This window comes from Nanorana parkeri, unplaced genomic scaffold (genome assembly GCF_000935625.1).
Source record: "Nanorana parkeri isolate BGI_ZX_2015 unplaced genomic scaffold, ASM93562v1 scaffold1171, whole genome shotgun sequence".
Classification (NCBI taxonomy): domain Eukaryota; kingdom Metazoa; phylum Chordata; class Amphibia; order Anura; family Dicroglossidae; genus Nanorana; species Nanorana parkeri.
The window spans coordinates 243,666-251,981 of NW_017307439.1; the positions used below are offsets into that span (position 1 = coordinate 243,666).

Genomic DNA, 8,316 nt, shown 5'->3' on the forward strand with positions numbered 1-8,316 from the left:
GCCTGGCCCGAGCTGACCCGGATCGGGCCAGCCCAAGCTAACCATGCAGCCGTATCCCTCTACTCAGGCATATTAGAGGACTCTCTGATGTGCCTGAGCAGAAAGCCGCATCTGCTGCGGCTGCAGTCGTCAGTCTCTCTGACCCACTGAGAGCCTGCAATGACCACCTAAGAGGTACTGTGCAGTCATTCAATCTTAAGGGCACCCCAAAACGCATTTGCCAATGCTCATTGTAGTGAGCCAAAACACACATTACCGTAGTACCATGCCTTTTAGTGCAGCATGTTTTTAAAATAAAAGGTGCGCGCACTTCTTTGGTGCAAGTGTTGTGCACTGGGCAGCCCACTGAAATGAAAAGTCTGCCCAAAGACACCACACCTTAACAAGCGTAATACGGCATGTTGGCGTGCATGCTGCCACACATACACAGGCACAGGGCTAAAGATGTTGGAGATTTGGCATTGCTGTCAAATAAACCTGAATCCCTAAAGCTAAACTCGAGCCAAAGAATCTTTTATTCAATTATGCCCTGTAATAGCTGCAAATGAATAAATCCACTTTGTGTACGCCAGTTATTGCCTTGTAAAAGCAGTAGTGACATCATCATTATGCTGTGCATAGCCTGTGTAGAGAACAGAGCTGTGGGAGGGACCCAGCAGGCCCCACCCACTATAGGCTGCCTGCAGAAAACTACAGGAGGGGCAGATACAAGACCAGTCACCCTGCAGAAGAGGAGAGAGCTGGAGTAACTGGTCTATATTATAGGAAAGCCTGGAAAGAGGCAACATTGCACACCGGATTACTGCACAGATCTGGAAGAAATATACAAGCACACCAAGTAAGAATACACATCTCCTGTATTCAGACAATATTCACCTATCCTGGAGACAACCACCGCCATCCCACCAATACCGGTTTTTCGGTATCGAGTACCAATACCGGTGCTTCCGCTGGCATGGAATCAGGAAGCTGGGAGGCGGGTCATTAATCACCGCCTCGCTTCCTGATCGCACGGGAAGCTGGCTCCATGTTCCCCTACGGCACTGCCGGTCACAGGAAAACTTCCTCTGACCGGAAGTCCTGGTATCAGGGAAGGTATCGGAGCATTTGGAGTACTCTCCCAAATACTTGGTATCGGCACCGATGCCAATACTAGTATCGGTGCATGCCTTGTTATAACGAAGCTTCATAGTCACCTGACTGCGCTATAGCTTCACTTCAGTGACCCAGGAATGGCAGCTGCTCAAGGAAAATGGGAAACTACATGAAGGCTGCAGAACAGCGGTGGTATCGGGGCTCAGCATGCCCACTGGGCCCCTTTACAGCATCTTTTTGCTTTTATCTTTCTGGATTTTAGCATTTTGTATTTTTCTGTGTACTTTATTGTAACTCACCGACTATGAAAAGAGATCTGTTGTGGCAAAAGGGAATGTCAGAGTGAAAGTGTGTGATTCAGAAAAACTGTGATCAATCAACAAAATGGTTCTTTAACTACTTCAGGACCGCCCGGACCGCCCACAGTCAAAAAACATCCTGTACTGAAGTAGTTATACCAAGAGCACGGCAGCAGACGGCCCCTGACAGATCGGATGGAGATCAGCAAGCTTCTAACCACTGACCTCTCCTCCGATCACTGGACCTGGAAGTGATGTGTATTACATCACTTCCAGTGTCACTGTTTACATTCTCTGGCTTCCGCAGCCAGGAGAAGACGCTGGTGAAGTAGATTGTTGGTTTGTCCGCTTCTTTGGGGTCCCTAGGTGACATTAGGGGTCTGAAAGACGCCTGACATCTCCACATAGAGGACCTGTCACATCATATTTGCTACAACATAGAGGGCTTATTAGCCCCCTATGCGATAGTAATAAAGTTGAGTGTTATTAAAAAAAGAAAAAATGCAAAACAAAATCCCCCCCCCCCCCCCCGTCCTGCAAATCCATATTCACCTAGACCCAATGGATTTGTCTATTGTTTAAATCCAGTGCCACAATGCTCCTCTGCTGGAAGATAAACATGGCCAGTAGAGGGAACAGCAGAGCACGTATTCTTTAAATCAGACCTCATTGCAAAAGTCTTGTTTACCAGTGGGGCTACCCGGCACTCCAAGGGATAAATGCTCAATGCTCATTTAGAACACCCCAAAGCATCCTGGGATGTGAGATGTCAGTATGCCAGGAGGCTTCAGGGTGTTTGCTGGCACACGTGGTGCTGCCCATCATCAGCTGTCTGTCTCTTGCTAGTTCTTACAGCTGGCATCATTAGGAAGAAACCAGAAGAGACAACCAGCCCCCTGACAACGTATGTAAATAAGATGGCTGTGCACGGGGACACTGTGGCGGATTGTAGCAGGACAATGCTGGAGTCGCTGGACATATGATTTCAGGATAACTAGAGATTTTAAAAAATAAATAGATAACGGGGGGGGGGGGGGGGGTGAAGTTTCTTTTTAAAGCCAACATGTTACTTTGCTCTGAATGGACAACTCAACATCTTGTTTAAAAGGAATCCTGCAGAACTCTGGGCACACATTTTATTAACCCTTGCAGTAGGGCTACCCCCATACTGCCAGGGTTCACTGCTCCTTTTTGTCTAGGTAAAAAAAAAGTTACACTCACCTGATCCTCTGAGCCGGCTTGGTCCCTTCTGCCACTTTCCACACCCCCCTTGAACTGCAGCGGTCTAAGGTCCCCGAGTTATCACATTCTATATACAGTTTATAGGATTTGAGGATGCTGAGAGACATTCCATCGCTGCAGTAGAGGAGTAGACAGGAAGGGAGCTTGCCGGCTCTGAAGATAGGGTGAGTATACCTTTTTTTTTGTTTAACCTGGATACAAACGAGCAGTTAACGCTTGTAGTGCGGGGGTAGCCCCACTACAAGCGTAGACCTTCTGAAAATGCAAGCTGTCTGGCTATCTGCAGCTTCAACATTTTCAGATCCCTGACCAAGAAGAAGCACGCAGCAAGAAGAGTCAAATCTGAGCTGCAGGCTCTCAGTGCCTTGGTGCAGACAAGGGATCAGCAAGGAGAAGATAGTAATGACAGCCTAATGTACAAGTTTGACTTCAGGTGAGCTGTGCGATAAATGATTCATGATTATATCAAATGTATAAACATTGAATTTATCAATCAGCAAACAGCAAGGACTTCACTAATCCTGACACTGCCCCAGGGACTGCTGGCATAAGCTGAGCCAGGCTGGGGTCCTTCATGTCTGGTGGAAGCCCAGATTCCAGCATGCTCTCTATGGACAGTCATGTGTCATTCACCCTAACTCATGTCCCTAGACACTGTCACACATATCTGACAACAGTCCCCTTACCTCCAATGCGCGTGTCACCCGCAGGCTCCTCCCACCACTCGTCTCCCAATCCATCTGCCATAACGGAACCTCAGCCTCTGCCTTCGGTACAGATCCACAAACTATCAACAGTGCCTACAGAACTAGTTCAAATCCAGAGCCACATGTGTAGGCGGAGCTACGTAGCCAAGCCTCGGTCTGACTCTGAACCACTCCCATACCTTATGTTGATTGGATGCTAGTTTAATGTGATCCTTTTTTTTTACCCAACAGCTTTATTGTTTTCAAAAGAACATAAACAAGCGTGTACGTTTGATGTTGCTGCATTTAGTGTAAATAAAATGTTGGTAGTTTCATGTCTTTGGCGTCCAGTGACGCAGTATGGTCTTCTTTCTGCATAGTGCTGCTTAAAGTGCAACTAAATACTTTTTTTTTAAACTTTTGAATAGATTTGAGTTGCTGTCGGTGTTTTTCCGGTGGCCGGGCCGAGCTGTCTCGGATCGCGGCTGGCCGCCGGGCCGAGCTGTCCTGGACTACCGTAAGGCCGAACTGACCCAGATCGCAGCCCTCTCTTCAGGCATATCAGAGGGCCCTCTGATGTGCTTGAGCAGAGAGCTGCAGCTGCCAGTCTCTCTGACCCTCCTGTAGCCTGCACTGCCCCCTCCAGCCTGGACTGACCCCTCTGGAGCCCACACTGACCAACTGAGAGCCCGCACTGACCCCCCTGGAGCCTATGGTACTGACCACATGGAGCCCGCACTTATCCCCTGGAACCCGCTCTGACTGCCTGGAGCCCGCACTGACCACCTGAGAGCCCGCACTGACCAACTGAGAGCCCACACTGAACGCCTAAGAGCCCTCACTGACCGAAAGTATCACTCACTGACCACCTGTAGCCTGCACTGACCGCCTGAGAGCTCGCACTGACCACCTGAGAGCCCGCACTGACCACCTGAGAGCCCACACTGACCAACTGAGAGCCCACACTGAACGCCTGAGAGCCCTCACTGACCGAAAGTATCACTCACTGGCCACCTGTACTCCGCACTGATCCCCTTAGAGCCCGCACTGACCAACTGAGAGCCCGCACTGATCGTCTGGAGCCCTCACTGACCGAAAGTATCACTCACTGACCGCCTGTAGCCCGCACTGACCGCCTGAGAGCACGCACTGACCACCTGGAGCCCGCACTGACCAAAAGTATCACTGATCACCTGTAGCCCGCACTGACCACCTGGAGCCCGCACTGACCGTCTGGAGCCCTCACTGACCAAAAGTATCACTGATCACCTGTAGCCCGCACTGACCACCTGGAGCCCGCACTGACCGTCTGGAGCCCTCACTGACCAAAAGTATCACTGATCACCTGTAGCCCGCACTGACCACCTGGAGCCCGCACTGACCGTCTGGAGCCCTCACTGACCAAAAGTATCACTGATCACCTGTAGCCTGTACTGACCGCCAGAGAGCCGGCACTGACCACCTGGAGCCCTCACTGACTGCCTGAGAGCCACACTGGCCACCTAAGACCCTGAACAGCCTCCTGAGAGCCTGCACAGCCCTCCTAACCCCCACGCAGCTCTCCTGAGACATCAGGCCACGAAACCAGAGCAACACAGTATGTAGCTTCATATTATTCTGCATTGCTGTATGAAGTATTGCTGGGATTTGTAGTCCTCTATAGCTGATGGTATTCTGCATTGCTGTATAATGCATTACTGGGATTTGTAGTCTTTCTACAGCTTGGAGTCAGTGGCAGAGCTACCAGGGTTGCAGCTGCAACCGGGCCCTGGCACTCCAACACTGACTCCAAGCTTTCGAGAGACTACACATCACAGCCCAGACAGGAGGAAGAGAGCCCTGGTGACCATCGCCATACCATAACAAGGCCCACCAAAACAGACAGAACAGAACAGAGCCCAGAAATACCATAGGAATACACTGGGATACATTTCATGTGCGTACAAAAGCTGTTCTGGTTTGGACATGGTGTGAACAAGACCTAAGGGCCCATTCACACCATGTCGCCTACTCCTACATATATGCCGGCTGCAGCTCCTTCCTCTTCCTGGTCAACATGCTGTGCAATGTATTGGTGTGTGTGACTTCCATCCAGATGCACTGGCAGTTATGCGCCGGACCTCTCTGGGAAACCGGCACTCAAATCTCTGACTTCAGGCAGTGGAGATGCTTCCACAGGACCCCAGGGCTGAGATCCAGTTGATCATCATGTTTATCGATACCTCCAGGTTGGTGAGTCCGGGGAAGTGCAGCCTATAAGCTCCGTGCAGGGTTATGTCTCTAGAGCGGGGCAAGCTACAGAGCCCTGCGGCCAAGGCAGAAGGTTGGTAACTGCAGAATTAGAGGGCCCAGCATATGAAGGCAGAAGATCGTTGTTGCAGCTGCAGAACTAGAGACTAGCACAGCATGGCAGGGCAGGAGAGAATGGTTAGTGTAGTTGCAGAACAAGGGAGCCCATCAAGCCAGGAATGGAGAAGGTGGCTATTGCAAAAATAGAACTAGAGCGTCACCCTATGTTGATAGCGCAACCTGTCGGAAATCTAGATACACCGTGCGTACTGAATCCCGCGACTGACAGGTTATGTAAAATGTCTTAAACAGGAAGGGGTGGCACTGATTTAGATGAGGGATGGGGGGGCAGGGTGCTCGGGTTTAGTCTTGCCTAGGGCAGCACAAAACCAAAATACACCACTGGGTGTAGTATGGCGACTTGGCACCCAGGACTCTCCGCCAAAGGGGCTGAGAGGGTCCAGAATGTGAAACATGTTATAAGGAAGAGCCTGGCTTTTCAGGAGTAGAATATGTAGAGACACGGGCACTCTAAATGGTGAATCAAATACGTCTGTTTATTGACGTACGAGCAGCATAACGTGATGCCATTCAACCTTCTCACTGCTCCTTATTTCTCTTGATTCACAATGACAATAAATAATTTGACGTCCTTTACCATATAGTGCTTCATGTTCACATCATTACTGTTTCGTATAGCAATGGTGGCATACACTTTACTTACAGAAGATATGCTCAGATCTTGGTGGGAGGCCATATACTAAGGCAGGGAGGAAGAAGTGTAAGTATCAAGGTTTTGTTTATGGCAATAAATTCAGTGGGGGCAATTGATCAAATCTGGAGCAGTTCCTTAACCACTTCCAGGCCACAATACGTGTATAGACAGCGGCCCATTAAAGTGGTTAAAACAAGAACACGGCTGCTGCAGTTTTTGGTACCGCTTTTAACAGCAGGCGATTCCTGTTAATGTATAAGCGATCCGGCGTCTGTAAAGCCACCGGATCGTTTGTACCGCGCGGCGGCGTCCCCCTACCGCGGCTGCCGTTGTCTTCCCCGGGCACCACTGTCCCCGTGCGGCACCCGGAAGCAGCTCGGCGGGTCTCCCCAAAGTGATCGGAGAGAGATTCAGCGGCTTCCATCCGCTGATATCTCCTCCAATCACTGGACCCGGAAGTGATTTGTATTACATCACTTCCGGCGTCACTGTATTATTATTATTATACAGGATTTACATAGCACCAACAGTTTGCGCAGCGCTTTACAATATAGGGCAGACATTACAATCACAATACAATTCAAGACAAGATGGTAAGGAGGGCCCTGCCCCTGAGGGCTTACAATCTAAAAGGGAGGGGGAAGTGATGCATGAGGAGGGAGCTGCGTGGGGATGAATTGTTTGAGAACGTGATAGTCGAGCGGTTAGGTTGAGGTGCGATAGGCTTCCCTGAAGAGATGAGTCTTTAGGGATCACCTAAAGGCAGTCAAGGTGGGCGACAGACGGACAGGTTGGGGTAAAGAATTCCAGAGGATGGGAGAGACTCTAGAGAAGTCCTGGAGGCGAGCATGGGAGGAGTTGACAAGGGAGCTGGAAAGCATGAGGTCTTGGGATGAGCGGAGCCGACGCTTAGGGTGATACTTTGAGACCAGGTTTGAGATATAGCCGGGTGCAGAGTTGTGGATGGCTTTGTAACTGATTGTTAATATTTTGAATTTTATCCTTTGGGCTATTGGAAGCCAGTGTAGGGATTGACAGAGGGGGGTTGCAGACACTAAGCGGTTGGTTAGGTGGATGAGTCTAGCGGCTGCATTCATGATAGACTGAAGGGGGTATAGCCTGTGTAGTGGAAGGCCAATGAGGAGGGAGTTGCAATAGTCCAGACGAGCGATAACAAGGGAGTGGATGAGTAATTTTGCGGTGTCATTGGTGAGGAAGTGACGCAGAGCGCGGAGGCCAGTAAGGTAAAGCAGAGCGCGGAGGCCAGTAAGGTGACGCAGAGCGCGGAGGCCAGTAAAGTGACGCAGAGCGCCGAGGCCTGTACTGTGACGCAGAGCACGGAGGCCAGTAAGGTGACGCAGAGCGCGGAGGCCAGTAAGGTGACGCAGAGCGCGGAGGCCAGTAAGGTGACGCAGAGCGTGGAGGTCAGTAAGGTGACGCAGAACGCGGAGGCCAGTAATGTGACGCAGAACGCGGAGGCCGGTAATGTGACGCAGAGCGCGGAGGTCAGTAAGGTGAAGGTAACGCAGAGCGCGGAGGCCAGCAATGTGGCACAGAGCGCGGAGGCAGTGACGCAGAGCGCGGAGGCCAGTAAGGTGACGCAGAGCGTGGAGGTCAGTAAGGTGACGCAGAACGCGGAGGCCAGTAATGTGACGCAGAACGCGGAGGCCGGTAATGTGACGCAGAGCGCGGAGGTCAGTAAGGTGAAGGTAACGCAGAGCGCGGAGGCCAGCAATGTGGCACAGAGCGCGGAGGCCAGTAAGGTGACGCAGAGGTCAGTAAGGTGATGCACTGCGGAGGTCAGTAAGGTGACGCAGAGAAAACTTAACTGTAAACTAGAGGTGCACCGAAATGGAAATTTTAAAACCAAAACGAAACCGAAATTAAAAAAAATGTCAGGCCGAAACCGATACCGAAAATGTTTTTTATTTTTTCAATTTTTTTTATATTTTATTTTTATTTATTTTTTATAAACTTTTTAGATTTTTTA

The 8,316-nt window shown here is 50.3% G+C and overlaps 1 long non-coding RNA gene across 1 annotated transcript in view; it reads right to left on the bottom strand.

Annotated features, from left to right (window-relative positions):
- The window catches only part of LOC108796793, a 6,413-nt gene extending 4,196 nt beyond the window's left edge, over positions 1 to 2,217 (bottom strand). The window contains exon 1 of the long non-coding RNA XR_001941832.1: positions 2,203 to 2,217. This is a non-coding gene — a long non-coding RNA (uncharacterized LOC108796793). The remainder of the gene's footprint in view (positions 1 to 2,202) is intronic.
- Positions 2,218 to 8,316: the final 6,099 nt, after the last annotated feature.